We start from the raw sequence: 22,284 nt of genomic DNA on the forward strand, positions 1-22,284 counted from the left end.
TCGGCTCAACGTGACCTGCAGTTGCGACAAACAACGGAATCAAATTCACGGCATTTTTACCTCACTTTCTGTTCTCACATCGAACGCGATTGTCATGTAATATTAATTATTATAAATTGTAATTGTAATAAATAAATTAGTTGTAATAATTTCGGTTTTTTTTTGCTACTTGTCTGTCGGAGTGACATAATTAAGTTATAAATTAAGGGGGGTTGATAATATATATGGCAAAACAACGTTTTTGGGGTCCGCTAGTAATACATAAACACCTTCTACTCAACGGCCTAAACTAAGATTTACTCCTGTGTAACAGGGTACGTACCCAGAAATACAACACAATACACAATTACAAACGCTCAGACCAAACATCTGTACGGCCAATACAAATTTATGCCAAGTTCGGGGATCGAATATCACGTGTAAGTTATATATAAAGCTCAACCGATAACGACCTACGACGTTACATCTTTCTTTCAATATTCTATAACATTACCAAATACCGAAAAAAAAAATGTAACAAGATGTACATTAAAAAAATAATTGTAACATACCGAACGTAGCTGTTATCGAAGCAACAAATCTTCAAAGTCACGACTCATAGATAAATCTACGGAATTTAGGTAACGTTAGTCAAATATATACCCCATAAATCATTTAGGTAACTTTACTAACATCACATTGATATCTAAATCAAACTCCGAACCGAATATAGGATCAAGATTGAAATAACATAAAACCGAAACATCCCACGGTTTAAGCCGTTAAAATTAATGTTTAATTATTATTTAACATTTACGACTTAAGCTCACGTTATAATGCTTATAAATATAAGCGAATCTTCACTGAAATAAATATTTACTGCTTATAATGTATGCTACAACTATTAAAACGACTGTCCTTTGGAAACGCTCGGTATTAAGTTCATGATGATAATGTATGTATAAATGTAGTTAGTATTCCCGAAACAATGATACAAAATTCTTATTCTATTTAAGGTTGTTAAAAGTGTAACGTTTATTAATTTATCTACGCTTTTTTATTTCGATAAATATGCAACATTAAAAGAATATTTCAAAACAGAAAAATTGAGTATAAAAATAACGCGTTTAAATAAATAAAAAAACGAGTGTGCTTTAGACCACACGAGAGAAGTAAAACTCCTTTAGCTCCATCTAATATCCATCATCTATCTCCCTCTCAACTTCCGTTCGAGACGCCCGATCACACTTTTCGTATCGCTCTAGTCACGCATTCACCAGCTTACTTCCCAAGTAAAGCGCGCGTAAAGAAGTTTATTTCAAAAACAGTGACTTCTTTTACAAATTTTATGTAATTAAATAAGGTAAATTGAATTTTATGTATCTAGAGTTATAAAATTATTATTTTTTCATTAGAGCAAAATTTCTATTTAAAATATTAGTTTTTTTTTTAATATTTAGACTAGTGCGCGCTTGCCTAGAAGATGCCTATTCACTCTTGATTTAAAGATACCCAAGTCATAGGTTTGCTGTGTGGTTACGGTAGTTAGAATATAGCCACCCCCTCTTTTCCCGTGGGTGTCGTAAGAGACGACTGAGGGATGACACAGTCCACTACCACCTTGGAACTTAAAAAGCCTACTAATGGCGGGCTCATCATCATCTTAATGCTGGCTTTGAAATACACAGGCCAAAGACGGGCAGCAGCGTCTTCGGTTCGACAAAGCCAGCCCTGCGGTCACCAACCCGCCTGCCCAGCGTGGTGATTATGGGCAAAACTGAGCTCACGCCATTTTTGGCGCAAACTTGTGGAGGCCTATGTCCAGCAGTGGACAGTATTAGGCTGAAGTGAGTGAGAAGTCATAGTTTGTTGGGAAAACGGAAGCCGGAAGAGCATTCCAAATGTTTGTGGTGCGTATTAGGAACGAGGAAGCAAAGCGCTTAGTGCGAGATCGTGGGATTTCAACCACGTAGCGATGCAGATACATGCTATGTCTTGCCGTTCAGTGGTAGGAAGGTGATGGTGGAACCAAATTGTTATATAGTTCTTGAGCATACTTTCCTGTAAAATACCGGCAGACAGGCAACTATGCGCCGATGCTCCAGACTTTGAAGTCTAGAGTTAATCTTAGAGTTAGTTACTTTACGGTGATGTAAACTTACTCTTATTTTTAGCTGCGCAATGATTAAATTTCATAAATCCAAAGTAAGTTAGCATTCATATTACTTAAGAGATAGTTAAACGTAGGTAAGACTACGTTTGATATCAATAATTTATACCTACGCTACGCTTCAGCCTGTAATATCCCACTACTGGGCATAGGCCTCTTTTCCCATGTAGGAGAAGGATCAGAGCTTAATCCATCAAGCTGCTAAAATGCGGGTTGGCGGATATATTCCCTACTATGAGTAACGATTGCTATCAGATGTACATGATAAGAACCGGGACCGACGGCTTACGTGGTCTCTGAGGCACGGTAGGGAGACTAAAGAGGACTGCACGAATACTTAGACCACGGCAATCATCTGTGTGGCCTGTGTGGCAATACAAATGTTTGTCATGTCCGGTGATAGAACCCGCAACCGCCAGTGCAACAGCTTTAAATCGGTGCTGTGACCGTTGCACCAACGCATCAATCAATAATATCAATAATTTATTATTTATTTTTTGATATATTCAGTATCTTCGGAACCTTGTCTAAAAGAACTTCTTTTAATAATATTTTTTAGTTATTATATTGTGTATATATATATATATATATATATATATATACTTAAGTTTTTTTAGTTTAATGTAATTTATCTTTTATAACTACGATTTTTTATAGTATAAAGCTGTAATATATCACGTTAACATTCACATATGAAAACAATATCAACATTGCTATATGTACTTATTGAATCCATTTATTGATAATCATAACATTTTTTATAAGGAGAAACGGGTTCTGTTAACTAGTAATTTGATTATTATTCAAGGACGGCACAATATCATTTAAGTATTTGCATAGAGGTCAAGTGAGGATTCATCAGCAATGTCGAGGCATGTCAGATTGTCTAACATTTTATATTACTTACTGCTTATTTTAATATTGTCACTACTTGATATTTTAGTACATTTCATTATTATTCTTATGAATTGGAATTTTATGAATTTACTTAACACACTTATTACATAAATAGTCTAACTATTACAAAAATACTTCATGAAATAAAAATCAACATTAGCAAAAATGCGTTAATTTTCACTTGTCTATAATTAATTATTATTGTAGGTAACGGGTGCTACTACTGATCTGGAACCTAGATTATGCTGAGAGCAATCTGCAAGTTTACAGAATCATATATATATATATATATATATATATATATATATATATCAGGAATGAAATGTGCTTCAAGTGTTACGTGGCAAAATTTTATATATTTATAGCTTATATCTTATTATTGATTTAACGCCATTTGCGATTTCCTTTGCCTTGAACTACTATTTGTCAGATTGAGTGACAGTTATTGGTAGTTTTCCGATGTTAACAGTCGTAGCGTGGTATATATAACCATTTTTTATTAAAAAAAACTTTAATAAAAAGATATTTTTATTTTTATCGCCTTGTTGACTTCTATAATAATAAGCGTGTTTAGTCAAACGATTACTACATAACCGTAGTCTTAAGCTTAATTACAGTAATAAAAATCTCACTTAACATTTGTAATGAAAATATTTGTATAAAACAACAATGTTTGTAATTATTAAAATGGTTCTTGTATTTTTATTACGAATGTAAATTAACACAATACATTAAAATACATTCTCTATACTATTATTATCAGAAACCACATATAAAAATAATTATCTATAAAGCTCTGTTAGGCTTACAGTGATATGAAATATTTAGTGAAATACATGTTTGATGTTTAAATGATAATAGTGAGCGAAAAATTCAACGTAGCCTATATTAAACTGTACATTCTTAAAACTACATAAACTCGTGCTATAACAACAACACTCGTTTTTTTGTTAACTCGTAAGACAGATATATATCATGACCTAAATCCGTCTCCAATTAAATTATTTAATAAATCTAAATTTAAATTCTTCTAATTTATTACGTATTTATTAGGGAGTATTTATTTTGTGATTAAGATGGCTATAAAAATGCTTAAAAGTAAGGGAAATGGATTGGTGTGAGCAAACGACCAACGCTCAGTCTATTAACTACCTACTTGTTTTATTCATTTTTTGTTCACAAAAATACTTTTACCCTCTCTCCAACCGTCGCGTCGCTAAAAACAAAATTCAAAATTCTAATCGAACTTCTAATCTAAAACAATGTAGTTTTAATACAGTAAAGCGGTTTTGGTGAAATTAGATAAAAAGTAAATGTTAAATCAGAGTATGCTTTATGGTCTTGGTTTTCTACACTTAGTAAGTCAGCTTAGAAATTCGTAAATGTATATTTCGTAGACATTTACTATGTTTTACGATGAAGAAACTCTGGATTGTATTTGTGTTACAGAATTAAGGTAAGGTTTCATATATCATCGAAGTAATCTGATGGTTTTATTGACACAGTGTCTCCTGCTACCGTTTATAAAACCATGGTCTAATAATCACGGAAAGTAGAGACGGATCGTTTCATTCCTTTTATCTATTAATCGAGTTCTTATTTTAATGAACTTCCCGACGAAAGTAGGCATGACAAAAAATTTGTATCATATTTGAATAATGAGAATCAAAATAAAATCATATAAATTGATCATGAAAACGGTAAGCTAATTTTATACTGTATAATTCTCGAGAAACTTATATTAATTGAAATTTATATGGGACATTATTTTCTTTTTTTAATTTTCTTAACTTTTTTTAATACTTTACGCAGATAAAACAATACAAACTCCAAATATAAATAAATACAAAATACAAAACCTGCAAAACCGATAAAATGAGACCATCTAATTTTCAGTTTACATGTTTACCTTAATATACAAGATTATGTTTTCATACAGTAAATTAATAATTTGATTTGTGCGTATTTTGGTAAACTATTTAATATATTTTTATAGTAACATCTTTTTATGAAAAATCGAAGCAAGTCCGGTCTGAACAACGTTCTAACGAAAACTAACGCGTTACAAACTGTATGTCCATGTAGGCGCACATGGGCTACTAGCGTCAAATGTGTGCGTCCGGTTCATTCAAAATTTATGAAAGCTACCGTCTGGAACTATGTAGCAATGTTTAGTGGCTATTGCGTGAGGCCAATGTGCGTTCTATACTAATTTACCTGTTTTTAATGTATTCGTACTAACCTACAAATTAAAGACTTTTTTTTCGATTAGACACAACCTTTTAAGGGTAAGGTGCATCAAAAGTTGTTGTTTATTCAGCTTTAAATTGTCACAATTTTCGAGATGAAAAATAATTTATTTAAATAGTAAATGTTTCAGCATGTAACACCCTACTGTTGAGCATAGGCCTCTTTCCCCGTTTAGGAGAAGGAGTGAAGCTTAATCCATTTTTCCGTTTCCTTATGTAGTTAGAGAGATAAGAAAGCGTGTGTAGTCTAAAATGGCCTTACTTTTGCTAATACTATAAAATTGTTTCTTAAGTTAAATTTTAAATTTAGAAAAAGATTAAAACGTAGCGCGACGGTAAAAAGCTTTCATTGAAGCTTAATTAAATAAAATGAGCTACAATTATAATAATTAGCTACAAGGCGTCAGTCTGTACCATTCATTTATTAATGTAATTAGGAAAACCCTTAATTACCCTTCATTATTGCTCGTATTATGTGGTGTGTATTGTATTATCTTATTAACAACTAATAACCGCAAATACCCATACCCGGTAAAACAATGCTGTCTCAAAAATTCTGTAGTATATTGTTTCCCATTACAGGTCTACAACAGAATCTTCTCTGTATTGCTAATTATTTATTATGGCTATAACGAAAAACATAAACATACCTTTTTACAAAGCCCATAACTTTTATGGTCCCGAGTCGACCTTACATTTTCCTAATGTGAACTCGAATAACAATTACCATCGAGTCCAAGTACCGACATTATTTTTATTTTTTACCAGACATTCTGACCACAATTAAGGTTCTTTTTATGTGTGGAACTTTGTAAAGCAACTTGGAAGTACAGATTTACTTAGTTATACCTACTTAAATTGCTATAGTTCTAACTATCCAGTGGTCGTTTTGAAAGTTAAGTCTTAAGTCTTTTTTTCTTTCGCGATACTATTTGGTACAAATACGTTTGGTACATTTACGTCTTTTCATATTGTGAATTATTTTTTTCTGACAAAATGAAAATGACTGTCATGGTAATTAATATAAAAAATTCTACCTTGCCGAGAATGAAGGGAAAGGCGAGAAGAAGTTGAGAGCCGTCGAAGTGCAGTAGCAATTCTACGTCACTAGTAGTAATTAGTTAAGACTTTAATACAATCTACCATCAACACGCACAGCGTATTCAAATTAATCTTTATCACCATATCGACAATATGCTATACATTTTGTTAGAATTGTAGTAAAAACGGTCAGATTTTTGCATGCATTTCATTTTCATTTTGAAACTGCTAATAAATAATCTTTATATTATGAACGGTATTTACAGGCAAGTTGACTAATACTGAATTGTTTTATATTGTAATCTTTTTAAATAAATCGGATTGTTAACCAATGATCTACTAAATCTAATAATGAATAATTAAGCTAACTGTGAAACACTACAAGAAGTAGTCCTAGAAGTGGTGGATTTATGATATGATATGGAGCAAAGGGCGGTGAATTTTAAAGGACCGGAAAAATTTAGCCTATATTTTTGGTCTTACAGAAATAAATAAATAAATCTTATACTTCCAGAAAAAATGACAATATTTCAGTACTGTCCAATGTACCAACTTAATACTCATAATATCTGGACACAAAAAATTACCACATACACTATAAAATATACTTTTGAGACGGGCCCCGGACGGCAAAAATCCAGGCAACGCCACTGTCCTGCTCAAAACCTGGAGCAGTTTGTCAGTAACTCAACTTTACAGAAGATCACAGCAAAATAATAAGTAATAATAGTAAGTCGGCCAGAGCTCCTGACGAGGGTCGGGGTAGGCTTGGCAAAACGCTTGTGATATATCTGATATTGCAGATGTCTTTATAGGCCACGATAACTACTTACCATCATGTGGTACGCTTGTCTATTACAGGACATTGTAATAAAATAATTTATGCTAAAAAGCATTGAATGCTTCCAAAATTTAATATTATCTAGTTAAACGAGCCTATGCACGAGCAATTCTTGATAGATGTTAGATTATTTATAGATAATGTGAATCTCGGAAACGGCTCCAAGAATTTTCATTAAATTTAGGATGCTGGGGATTTTGGGGGTGAAAAATCGGTGGTTATAATAGCTCAGATGAGAAACCGGCCGGTCCCAAAACGATAAGACCCCGGTTCAAATCCTCATGATTCCAGATCAATTAAAAAAAATCCATTTTTTTTTGTCTAATTGCACTCGTGTTTTTTTTTTTTTTAATAACCAATAACCATATTTTTTTTAATATTATGTCAATAAGGTAGAAAAATATTATGCAAATTTCATCAGTAAGTAATCCGTATTTAATACTAAACTTAATAAAATTTCCAAAAAACATGATTTACCACAAAAAACCGAGCTAATTTCGGTCATCCAGGTACTTTAAAATAATGAGTAAGCGTTATTAGCATATGTGGTGTGGGTGTACACTGTACATGTAGACATTTTAAATATATCGGTTTTAAATAAAGCTTCATTTTTCATTCATGTTTGTGTGATTTTAAATTGAAATTTTTGGTTTTGGTACCTAAACATTTTATGAATATCATATCAAAAATTGACCGCTCCAGCGGGGTTCGAACCTGCGTCTCCGACTGACCGTGTCGGTCGGATTTCATGCTACTCTTAGAAAATCCAGTTTTCTGATGGTGAAATATTTTTTTTAATGAATTTGATAGTATTTCTGTTTATTTATTAAAAAAAAAAAAACGGGAATATCATTTTTAAAGTACAAATTATAGTTCGTAAAACTGTAAAAAGGTTTTTTTTGTCAATATATTAAAATTTTTAACCGACTTCCAAAAAAGGAGGAGGTTCTCAATTCGACTGTATTTTTTTTTTTTTTTTTTTTTTTTTTTTTTTTTTTTATGTATGTTACATCAGAACTTTTGCCCGTGTGGACCGATTTCGACAAATTTTGTTTTAATCGAAAGGTGGTGTGTGCCAATTGGTCCCATTTAAATTTATTTGAGATCTAACAACTACTTTTCGAGTTATATCTAATAATGTGTTTTTACTTGACGCTTTTTTCGTCGACCTACGTTGTATTATACCGCATAACTTTCTACTGGATATACCGATTTTGATAATTCTTTTTTTGTTGGAAAGGGGATATCCCTAGTTTGGTACCGTGATAAGGAAACTAGGATCTGATGATGGGATCCCAGAGGAATCGAGGGAAACTCTCGAAAATCCGTAATAACTTTTTACTGGGTGTACCGATTTTGATAATTTTTAATTTAATCGAAAGCTGATGTTTATCATGTGGTCACATATAAATTTTATCGAGATCTGATAACTACTTTTTGAGTAATCTTTAATAACGCGTAATTGCTTGACTATTTTTTCGTCGATCTACGTTGTATTTCTTGTCGATGTAATTGAAGTCGGTTTTTTTTTCGTTTGCGAGCAAACACAATTATGTGTGGCATTTTAAATTTTATTTGATACAACTAGTCTCATTATTTAAAATAGGGTAAAATGAAAATTTAATGGAAAAGACGAAAGTTTAGTGAGTTGGCTTTAGTTTTTTGTACATAATAATTATAATCTATACCTGCATTTAATAAAAATGAAAAAAACTACACTTAGTTACGGATTTTTATTGTAACGAAGTATACTACATTTTTAGTTATATGACGAATACTTTTAGGGAGACAATTTTACACCCCTTGCATATCATTGCGTGTACGTGAGGGTAGAATGCTATTTTGTTATCAAGTACGAGATCCAGGTACCAGGTTCGTTCTACCCAAAAGGATAATTGAAAAAGGGATGTTTCACACTCTGGGGATCGTTTGACAAAATTCGTCAATCGAAAATACAAAAAAAAAACGTAATAAGTTCTTAAATACTCAAAGTCACTGACTTACCGCGATATGACGACGCGTTAGCGCAGCGGTCACATCACTGACTGTTGTGCTGGCGGTCGCGGGTTCAATCCCCGCTCACTACAAAAATTTGTATTGGCCACATATATGTTTGTCGTGTTCTGGACATTTGTGCTTTTGTATTGTGTGTGTTTCCGGACCCCCAACACAGGAGAAAATCCTACTAGGGGCCGTTGAGTGTGAAGCGTTTATTATTATGTTTATTGCTTTTTTTTTTTTTTTTGAAAAATTGTTATTGTAAAGAGTACGATATAAGTAATGGAAAACCACTAATTATGCACATAGCTAGCTTGCAGCATGGAAATTGAATGTATTTTTTCCATTTGTATTTTAGATTATCCATGTTTTTTAACATAACCCTTCGTATCTTGGTTGTGGATAAAAGTCGCTGGTCATTATGTGAATCGCGATGGAGAGCTTTATCGTCTGCAATTTTTTAGTTAGTCTCAGCATGTCGATATATAAAAAGGAAGAGAATAAGGACAGAGGATACAAAGAGTCCATGGGGAGTCCAGTTTGGGCTATGGACACGGTGTCTACTAATCAAAATCGGGAAAGTTAATCCCACAAATAACGTAATATTATGTAAACGAATATTTCTCGAAAACCTGGACAATTTACGAGAACATACGAGATGTTATTTATATGTAAATGAGAGATATGAACCAGGTTTTTGTTGATATTTTTCAGTTCCTAATATTACACAGCACGTGTTTTCTAGTTTGTGCCATATTTTGTCAATCACTTTTGTGGAACAGAAGTGTACTTCTTGTTTGAGGGTTAGTCTTGTTTGTGAATGCTTAGAAGAAACCATGAGAATATACTCCGTGATACTGATACGTGATAATATAATATATAGTGGTTAAAGCGAAACTTATTATAAATGAAATTAAACTTACCTCAACAAATTATTATGTTATCACCATTACGTTGTAAAATTTTAATTACAAAGTCGTTGATAATTCAAAAATTAATTGAGTAAAACTCCATCTCACTTCTGTCGAAGATATTTTCATCAGTGTAACGCTAAGAGCGAAGAATATAAAACTATAAAAACCTACGAAGCGAAGTATTGCCGATAATATCGAAGTGCAAAAGCTTTAAAACATGCGCTTTAAACATAAAGGTAATAACAAAATGACTAGTCGTTTAAGTATCTAGTAATAAAATGTAAAATGAACATTTCGTCATATAAATTAAAAGTGCCGACATCTATAAAAGTAATCGAATAGGATTACTTAGTTTTACTGACTTTTTTTGTTTATATATCGACTGTTTTTTTTTTACTAGATAGCTGTTATTAAAATTTTTTAAAGTTAATAATCGACTTAAAATAAGGAGAAGTTTCTTAAAACGACTTTTTTGTAAGGATGAATAATAACCAAGGTAAGTTTATTTGTTCTTTAGTCACAATTTATACCAGAGCATTTAAACATTATAGTAAGAAAGTAGAAATACTTGGTGCTTAAGCGGAATTATTACTATTGCCAATAATTTCGTCTAACATGGATTGGATTATTATTTGCGAAATAAAAGCAACAATGAAAGTATGTAGATACATATGTATGTATATGTTTGGTATCCTAATATTTAAGTAATTAGCAAATTAGTCAAACCTCCGCTAATGTTGCACTATGACTGATATCAGATCAGAAAACTAATTAAGTTTAATTTATAATTTAGCTTATTTACTTCAGTAAAAAAATATAGAAAATAAATAATCCTGTTAAAAATCTGGAACAGCCCCAGTTGGGCCGTAAGTATCTCAACATTACGCTTGAGGCCGTGCGCTTGTATGCCGACCTAGTCTTAAAAAAAAAAAATTAGTATTATAGTACAACACAAAGTTACAATATAATTAATTCATTACAGAAGACGAACATATATTTTCTGTAAATATAATGTTAATAAATTGTTACATAGCAACATCGTATACTTGATTAATTAATTCTAGTTGTCTGAGTTTAACTTTAATGAAAACAACATTTATTGACTATAAATACGTAATCATGTAATGTGAAAACCATAAGAAATGATCAGCCAGCAAATATCAGTAGGTACCGGGCAAGGGCATTGTTTAAAAGGAAGGGTTTGAACCTAGTACATTTGTCACACGTTTTCCCTGCGGTTTGACAACTTTATTTAATTACTAGCTGACCCCGCAAACGTTGTTTTGCCATATATGTTATTAACCCGCTTAATTCCCTCCCCCTTATAACTTAGGGGTATGAAAAATAGATGTTGGCTAATTCTCAGACCTACCCGATATGCCCACAAAATTATATTAAAATCGGTCAAGCCGTTTCGGAGGAGTTCAATGTTTAACACCATGACACGAGAATTTTATATATTAAAAGAATATCAGAATCTCTGTCAAATAATGGTTTTTCAGTTTCTTACAATGTACCCCCAAGAATAAGATATTCTGTTAAGTTGATTTTGAAAGTCAGTAAATCAACGATGCTATCTTGAATTTGAACGCATGCTACTCCTAACCTATGTACTCATTCTATTCACTTGGTAAACTTAACTGCCTCATACACCACAAACATACACATAAACATACATATATAGCAATTTTAGTACAAATACCAAATATATAAAATATATTAATGTTATATAATTAATCATATCTTAACAAAGAATGCTTTTAAATTATACCTTTTATGTATAACGTTACAGAGACTTCTATTATCATTAGTATTGATTTTTCGTACACAATAAAAATATACAAAGAAAAACAAGATTTATAAAGGACTATCCTACTCCATTGTTAATGGTAGAGCATGATTACAGTAGTTAATTATATTATACATAATTCATTATCCCTTTTACTCTAATTGATCACACGCGTACGTATATCTTAATATGCTTGACAAAGTTCTCTTTACCACGACTAAATGAATTTCTGATAAATGTTTGTGTTATTGTATTACACGGCGTTAAAATCTATTTCATTTTGTTATTGGTTTCTAATAAGGTTCAAAAAGTTTTCGATTATTTCAGGAACCTTAAAAACCTTGCAATTATAAATTAAATGTTTACATAAGGAACATATATTGAAACTTTTGTATCCAATAAAGCATTGATAATTTATACAAATACTATTGATTAATTAAGTATAAATTAGAAAATATATGAAGTTAAGATAATCATTAAAACGTAATAAACTAGAACTCTTAGATAACAAGAAAACACCAAATCACAAAATGTTTTCTTACATAAAGAAACGCGTGCGAAGCTTATAGTTAAATTATTACCAGGTTCGGGGGATACAATTAATAATATTTCAATTAATACGTTATGAGCTCCATGCGAGATACGCCTACGTAAACAATCTTAGGTACATGTTTAATTAATTGCTTCATCTGCTGTCACCGTGTGACGTCATCATATCCGAAATTCTCGAAACCAAATTGGAACTTTTACAACTTGATTTAATGCGCTATAGAGGCTTGCTAATATTGCATATGACCCTGAATAAAAATTGAAGAAATTTTGCTACTTATCTTAGGTACGAGTATATGTACTTTTAGAGAGTAAATTCAAATTTGTACACTTGTACCAAGCTGTTTTGAGTTCGAATCGATTCATGGATATTTAAATTTAAGTCTTGGGTTAAAATATCGATTGTTTTTTATATAAAATTAAATTTCGTAGGCTCATAATTATATTTTGTAAATATGTGGTATGTTATTTAACTAATGTAATAAACGAGCCCAGTAAAGTTTTCTGTACTTAAGTTTGATGTAACTTAAAAACTTACTTATATTATTTTCATAACTTATTATATGAGTAACTATTAAAATATATTCTTACATAATAACAATAGTATTCAAACTTTTTTTTTAATTTTCCGCTTTTAAAATTAAATTATTTAAAAATGTATATTTACGCAAAATTCTAAAACGAAAGCTAGCAATAAGGAAACCTCTTTTTACGAGGATATACGTATTTGTTTCAAATATACGATAGAGTCGGTAACGGATATGAGCGTCTATGAAATCCTTAAATTACGAGTGTATAAATAACATGGCAACCATTTTCCTGTATACGCTTTCATCACGCACAGGCTACTCAAGACACCAACAAGGTTTTTTATTATTTTCCTGTTCAATAAACTTGAGATCATACACGTTTTTCGAAGAAAAATCAGACGCACAGAATGATCCTAAGTTTTTCATTAGAATTTCAAAATTAAAGGAAATATATTTATATCTTAATAAACATTTTATGTAAAGACATTTTAATTAGAAAAGGTGATTTATCTGTTATTTATCTATAGTAGTTTGTTTATAGGAGTTTGTTTATATATGTTAGTTTGCTTGATTAAAATTGCAGCAAATTATAGGGCCTAACTAGGGGAATACCCCAACAATGCAAATACAGAAGATCACAGTCAAAAAATACCGTTCTCGAGTGGTGACAACGCTTCTTCCTGTAGAAAGTAAAGTTACCAGCGTTCCTTAAAATAATATAAGAGTAACTGACCCAGCAAACGTTGTTTTGCCAAATATATTATTAATACCCTTAATCCCCCCCCTTGTAACTTAGGGGTATGAAAAATAGATGTTAAGAATTCTCAAACCTACCCGATTTGCACACAAAATTTCATAAAATCGGTCCAGGCGTTTCGAAAGAGTACCTAACATTGTGACACGAGAATTTGTATATAAGATTAATATATATACAAAATTATAAAGAATAAATGACGTTCTCAAAATGTGTTAACAGTATTGTAAAATAATATTTAAATGTGATTAATATTTTAAAAATATGTATTACTATTTAATTATTTATCCGAGAATCAGTATTGTAAATGCCGTGCAAATCTGTAATTGCGGATACACGAGCATTTTAACAAAATATATGTATGCTAGATAATTTACTGTAAAAAAATAAATAAATAAATAAAATGCACTATAAGACAGCGGTGGTAGGTGCTGGTATTACAGGTGTCAATTAGGCTACGGTATCCGCTTGCCACAAACCTGATCGTATGCTTACTGCCCTTGTTGTATAAAATAACATAAAAGAAAGGTACATTCAACTACATGATAGGGTATCGAACAAATAAACAAGTAAGTGGTCGGATTTGAAAATAAACTACCTGGATGAGCGAGCTTAGCTTTGATTTTTTTTTTGTAAATCGTGTTTTTTGGAAATTTTATTTTAATACTGATGAAATATGAATAATATTTTTCGATCTTACCGTCATATTAATAAAAAAATATAAACTATTTAGTTATTTAAATAAAAAATCACGAGTGCAATAAGGAAAAAAAAGGAAAAAACAATCGGGGCTTTGAACCGGGGTCGTCTCGTATCGGAACCGACCGATTTCTCATCTTTTATTATAACATTATAGACAATGGCGAAATTTACTTTTGTATTCTAATGATAATGTACCTTTTTTTTCATTAGCTAAAAACAGGGATAAAAGAACATTTTCTAAAAGTGAATCATAGCTAGATCGATTTATCGCCCCCGAAATCCCCTGCAACTAAATTTTACGAAAATCGCTGGAGCCGTTTCCGTGATTGAGATTTTTTTTTTATATCTTATAACATACTAGCTTTGTCATAACACTCAAAGGTGTCACAGTTGGGGGGCTACCTATTGTTATTACGAGATCAAGCCAAGATTTCTACATACGTCATTTTTTCTCAGTCCAGTTCACGTTGTTATATCCGGTAGTATCCTAATGTATAGTGGTCAAAACATTTACTTTATTTGTTCTTTAATATACATATATTGAGGTAGCGCATATTAGGTATGTACATTTTTTTTTTCGAAATTTTGATGCAACCCGATTGTGGCAATAAATACGTCAACGTTAAAGAAGACAGGCAAATAATACTGCTTTCGACTCAGTCGTGGTCAGGAGTAAGATCAGCAATAAGTTGCATTGCTCCTAGTGTAACAGGCGCCCATAGGCCGTTATCCGTTAACGTCAGCCGGATCAGCGGTCAGGAGTCAGCTTGTTTGTCACCACATTTTTATAATAAAATAGATATTAATAACTGACTGCTATTCTAGATCTTCTCATATAAATATGATCTGATTATGAACTCTGATAATAATTGACACATATCAGCTAATTTTGAATCAGTGATATAATTTTTATTTAAAATTTCAAAAAAAAAAATTCACCCACGCCCATTTATTTACGTAACAAAAATACTCTATTTGAATTACAAAATCTTTCTTTCGTTGTTTAATCACAAAAAATAAACACTCAAAGAGAGACACCAACATAGCTCATAACAAATAATAGATAAGGTACTTATTTGACTATTTAACTGTAATAATTTTGTATTTTACTTTGTGATAGAAAGTATGTTTCTCATTTTAAATCTTGCCAAGTCTTCGATTTGCCTGAGCAAACAGAGAGATGAATTTTGAACTATTTCTTATTTTATTTTAACGTTGAAACATGTTACACTGTTACTCCATAAGTGTTATGAGAGATAATTGGCAGTATCTACATATAATAAAATGGTAGGAAAGTCAAAACTACATTGAATATTTTTTTAAAAGAATACTTGGGGTGTGATCTAGAATCGGTACCGAAGCCAAAAATATAGTTTTTAGAATTTTCGTGTTTTGTCTGTTTGTCTCTATGTATGTCCGGGATAAACTCAAAAAGTACTGCATGGATTTACTTCAAATTTGGCACAAATATTATTAAGAAGTCGGGTCAACATATAGGCTACATATAATCACGCTATCACCTACAGGGAACGAGCAGTGAACCTTTATTTATTCAACGCATTCTGTAACAACGTGTAATCTAACGACGCATATTTGAATGTTGTTGCTATATGTTAATAACCATGCTATAAGCTAGCTTCACACTATAAAAATCACGCAATATAAGTAACTTAGGCCGCTAAACATAATTAAATAAATATAAGTAGTATCAAGACAATTTTAAAGCAGCGCCATCTATGAGATTTCAAAAACATCATCATCAATCCCTTTTTGGATATAAAAAATTTAAATTTTATCACGTTGGCGAGGTTAATAGTTGTTTTTAATATGTAATAAGGAGTAACTTAGTCTACTTTTAATTTACAAATTTATTTATAACTCTGTGAACTGAACAATAATTTTTTTGTTAAATTCCACGCGAACGAAGTTACGGGCACAGCTAGTATTCTAATATATATATTAGTAGGGATATAATTTTAGAGGTTAAAATTAAGGCTTTTATCCTAAAATCCTAGTAATCCTAGGATAAATATTAGATTGATAATTAGGTTTCTTATTCTAAACATCTGAGTTAATTTCTTTCCCCTCCTTCTATTTCTCGTAAAACATGTAAAGCTGGCTATTATCATAAACGCCTTATATTGATCGTTAATCTTTGTAAGGTAGTTATAGTAATCTAAATGGTTACTGGTTTGCCTTCGTAGGTTAAGGAGGTCAAATCGCTCTGTATATAATCGGTATCATATTCAAATTAGAATAATAAGCATATACTAGTAAAACGCTGGGAAAAATGCTAGGTAAAATAGAGTTAACAAACTTTGATCATCGTAAAAATTCGTAAAATATAAGCCGGATGGATGTTGCTAGGGATGGATAGGCAGAGACAGGCGATATCTTCATTTTAGATTTCGATCCTCAGAAATTTTTACCTATCTTTAAGAAGGTTTAATAATAGAGTCCCCTCGAGAGAGATAGTGAGTTAAGTAAGAAGTTCAATGAACGTAACTATCATATGCCGCCAATTATTTTTAACTAATTTTTCATTAAATAAATGTGGCTGATTTAAATTTATACTGTCTAAGGCTGGCTACATGCTAAATCATCTGCATCTATGATAATGTGTTTACTAGGTTTTAGCAAAGCAATGCGGCAATATTGCGATTGGGCTCACTCTATACTTTGACGTGATGCGAGTCTAAGAGACACAACTATAAATATTATACGAAATAGACTCGACAACGAATGTGGTAAATCCGATAAAATTCTGCTGTGACTCCTCCTCCCCCTCCTGACCCTCTATGTGTCCTTAAGATTTCTATCTACGTGTTTACTAATGATAAGGTATTTGCATATTCTTTAAGCAGTTGTAGTAGGAGGGCGTCATGGTGCGGCTTAAAGCGATACGACTTGATGCGACAATCCGTGCACGCTTCAGGTGCGAAGTATGACAGCTAATACATATTTTAACTATTAAGTGTTTTGATATCGCGAAACGTTCCCGAAGATTATGTAGTGAAGGGACAACTAATAAGGTGTATTTCTTAACATTAGATGTTTATATTTCACGCTACTACTGTTTTGGGCAAACTTTTATTTCAACCTCAGTGTGGCAACCGTTGGTCACGCAATATTCCAAAAACACTTTTTTGAATTATGTACATCTTGAAATGTTTGAGATAAAAAATTAAATTGCGCCTTTCTAATGCTAAGCGGTAAGATGTTCTATAGTCGTTCTGCCTGTTTAGTAAAAGATGTTTTAAAATCTCCGAGGAATATACAGGTAGGTTTACTCGCAGTGTAAGGTTTTAAGCGGATCTTGAAACTTTGTGATTAAAAAAAAAACATAGGTAATATTAGTTATAACACTTCTTATTTTTGTATTAAACGGAAAATAATAGCTAAAGCTTATTATTCAGTTCAGGATTACATAAATGATAACTTGACTTATTGACGCTGTATTTCATGCGAGATATTATCAATTTTGTATCAAAACAGTTTATTTTTTTAAAAGAGAGACTGCGAAATTTTTTTCCGGTTTTTTTCTGCAGAATCTACATTCTGAATCCGTGGTAGCTTCACTTTTAACAATAATTACAATTTTGATTTGTAAGACGACTATTCGAAGGTGCTTTTGAAGCCTATTTTGAATTAAAATATTTTGATTTTTTTTTCATTTACTAAAGTATATAGTAAGTATAACAATAACAATTTAAATTGACATTTTAATTCCTAAATAAACTCTAGGCGCACGCGCACATGGTTCTTTATGTTTGTTATCATATGTTTTTTTATCATGTGTATAATATGTTTGTTATGTGTCGTGGTTATTACAATATAAATATTTTATATGTTTTGTCTAATTTCTAAATAGAAAATATATATTTTTAAGGCTAATAATTTTAATATTACGTCAAGACAAAACGGAGCAACGAAAACAATTTTTTTCAGTAGGGCCGTGTAATAAATATGAAACGCGGTCATGTTTAAAGTTTTGTCTCTGAATGTAATTCTGAGACAAACTTTCTAAACGAGAAAACATGCACATATTTCTATATAATTAATCTCAAAAGGAAATTTAATGAAGCTCATGACATCGGCAACATGTGTATATGTATATTTAGGCCACATTATGTAAGTAAACTACACTGTTCTAGAAATGTAAAATATTTATATATAACTATGTATTTTAAAATGAATTATTCATAACAGACGTCTAAAATGAAATATGTAAACATATTTTTATATACATTTATTATTTTAAATATGAGCAACCAAGTAATTTGTCATTGTTTCATCTGCCTTGTGAACGAATTAAGCATTTTAAAGCTTTTTGTACTGTTCTTGCAAATAAATTCTAAAGTTTCACTTCCAGTATCCGTTCTATTCTTATTTTAAATCATTTAAACACTTTACCTACTTTAAGATTTGTAAATTGTGTCTCCATTGTTGTGATTAATGTTTTAATTTTTATATATTACTAGCTTTCCACTCGCGACTTCACCCGGGTGTACTATATGATTTTGATTATTTCGTTTTCTCCCAGTAAAATAGAGCCCATATGACTTAGTGATAATGTTAATCTAATGTAATAATGTAATAACGTGCTGTGTGGCTACGGCACTAAAGAATTTAGCCACCCCCTCTCTTCCCGTGGGTGTCGTAAGAGACGACTAAAGGATAACAAGGTTCCACAACCACCTTGGAACTTAAGAAGCCGACCGATGGCGGGATAACCATCCAACTGCTGGCTTTGAAATACACAGGCCGAAGACGGGCAGCAGCGTCTTCGGTGCGACAAAGCCAGTACTACGGTCACCAACCCGTCTGCCCAGCGTGGTGACTATGGGCAAAACACATGAGTTCACGTTATTTTTGGCGTAAACTTGTGGAGGCCTATGTCCAGCAGTGGACTGTATAGGCTGTAATGATGATGAATGTAATAATTTTTTGATTTTATCCACTACAGCATTTATTCTGCTGTGTGGTTACGGCAGTAAAGAATATAGCCCTTCTCTTCCCGTGGGTGTTGTAAGAGGCGACTAAGGGATAACACAGTTCCACTACCACCTTGGAACTTATAAAGCCGACCGATGGCGGGATAACAATCCAACTGCTGGCTTTCAAATACACAAGCCGAAGACGAGCAGCAATGTCTGCAAGCCAGCTCTGCTGTCACTAACCCGCCTGCCCAGCGGGTGACTATGGGCAAAACACATGAATTCGTGCCATAATGTTAGGCGCGAACTTCTGGAAACCTATGTCCAGCAGTGGACTGCGATAGTCTAAAGTGTGTGAACATTTATTAAATTTAAAAATAAAAATCTTAATTCTTTATAATATAAGCATAAGCTACATACATACTGTTTATTTGTCAAGTGATTAATTTATAATGAAACACGAAATAACGCCCCTAACGTATGTACGTTTTAATATTTATTAAGGTGAAATGACTCGTAATATAAAATAAATTTGAGTGAGCGAATGCAGTCTTCATGTATTGAATACAGAAGTTATGTTCCCTAATTGGAGGTCATTAAAACTTCGCACTTTGTTGTTAAAATATAATATATAATGTCTCCATATGTATATATATGTATACTAGAATATAAATAGAATAAAACTTTAACTGATTTATATTTGTACATAAGAATTATATAAGAAAAAATGTATGAATGGTCATCAAAGGTCTGTCTTTCTGTGATTGCGGTTGATGCCTTTCTTACACTTGTATTGCCGGAAGTCTAACTTAAAAACTGGTGCATATTTCATCTGAGTACGCTGCTTAGAACGGAACTGACAAAAATCGTATAGTCTAGGTGAAGCCGCGAACACAAAGCCAGTTATGTATATAGTATACGTATTGAAATCGCTTTTCGGCTTCATTTATAACTTACCTTAAACATATTATATCCATATAAGATACGAAGTAAAGAAAGTTCAAGAGTTTAATTAATATATCAAAGTTCGAAGTTTCGAGAGGCGTTCAGAAAATTTACGAGTCGCGAGTAACCAAAGCATCATACGTCATATAAAGCCTTATTTATTATTTATTAACACCGAATGCGAGCATCCTCGTAGGCGTCATTAATATTTTCATCTAGATATATGTCTTGTCTTACATTTTGTGTGTTCCGTATGAAATATAGTAAATGTAGGGCAAAGCGAAAATATCATACTTAAAATTACGAGCAGTCTGGGGAAGTATCCAAACCGTACAAAAGGCGACAACTTAATAATAATGCTCCCAACTACTTCCTGTGGTGAGTAAGGTAGCCATAACGCCTACACTTGCAATGTTCCTAGTATTATAGGCATCCACAGGCTATCGTTACCGCTTACCAACAGATGAACTGCTTGTTTACAATGTTTTCTGGTATTTAAATTAATGTAAGTAAATTAAATGATGTGAAGCTCCAAATGGTAATCTAAACATTTTGTATATCATCATAATATCATAGATATTACGTTCCAAATATTTTGGTGTTTAACATTTGTTTATATTTTTACAGTGGCTTTAAGACAAAGTAAAATATAAAAAAATATAACACAGCAAATCAGTATTTTATTTTACAGTCTCAAACATAAATAATACAAACATTAATCGGTAGACTTTTAACTGAAGTAGGCACAGAAAATTTCCTGCTCAAAATATGGAGCAGACCGACTGGGGCAGAACCTCGACTTTACAGAAGATCGCAGCTAAATAACACTGTTTTCAAGCAGTGTTGTGTTGCTGTTGGTGACTAAGGTGACCAGAGCTCCTGTAGGAATCGGGGATAGGGTCGGCAAAACGCTTGGATGCTTCTAGTGTTGCAGACGTCTATAAGCTACGGTAATCACTTACCATCAGATGAGCTGTACACTTGTTCGACCCAGTTATATATTAAAAAAATTCTTTGTGATACTTTTACATTAGTATAATTGATTATAAGCAGATTTTTAATGTTATAAATAGAGTGTTATACAAAAATAATTTTCTGACAAAAGCTCTTATTAGCTTTTGTTTACAACGCTAGACAAACAATTAAGATGTAAAATATTGTTGTGCAATAAGTGAACTAATAAAGGTTCTTGAATATGCAACAATTATCCGTTAAATTCTCAAGATTGTTTTTATTACGAAATCAGTATACATTTGATATGTGTTAAGATAAAATCAAGATCATTTAATTGATCATTATTTATATCATAAATTAGGCAAATGATTTACATGAATAATACATAAGTAATAAATTATTATAAATAATTTATTCATATTATTTATTATCCTAACGAACCAAATTAATCTAAATTATTAGAAACTAGCTCAACAAAACAAAAGCTTTGCTCAAAACCCATTTACACTAATAAATATTGAAAAAAAAATATCACATTTTTTTCATTGCAATCATATTCAAATAGAACAAAACTTAATAAATATAATAAACTTAATAAATATAATAATAATTAAACTTACGTTTTTGATACTCCGGTATAAAAAGTCACTTTAAAAGCTCACCACTTTATTTGGAAACGTTCTAATTTCACGTAAAATCACTGAAAAAAGTTGCGTGTAGTTTTTTCGTAGAACTTTTAATAGGAAAGCTCGTGTTTACATTCGAATACCGGCGCACGGGGAAATGTAAGACACGTGCGTCTATGTAGGAAGCGGTTTTAACACTGTGCCCTGCGCCCTTACAATACTGGACAATGAACTGCGGTCGTTTTGACGTTTCCCTTATTATCGAAGAATTAACTAAGAAAATTTTTACGCTGATTACGCTGCGCACTTTTAAATTTCTTTCAAACCAAAATTAAAACAAAAATTAACCTAATATTTGGAAAGAAAATGATGAGCTTTGTTATTGTACAAAAATTTATTTATGTAATGT

Source organism: Melitaea cinxia, chromosome 18 (assembly GCF_905220565.1).
Source record: "Melitaea cinxia chromosome 18, ilMelCinx1.1, whole genome shotgun sequence".
Classification (NCBI taxonomy): domain Eukaryota; kingdom Metazoa; phylum Arthropoda; class Insecta; order Lepidoptera; family Nymphalidae; genus Melitaea; species Melitaea cinxia.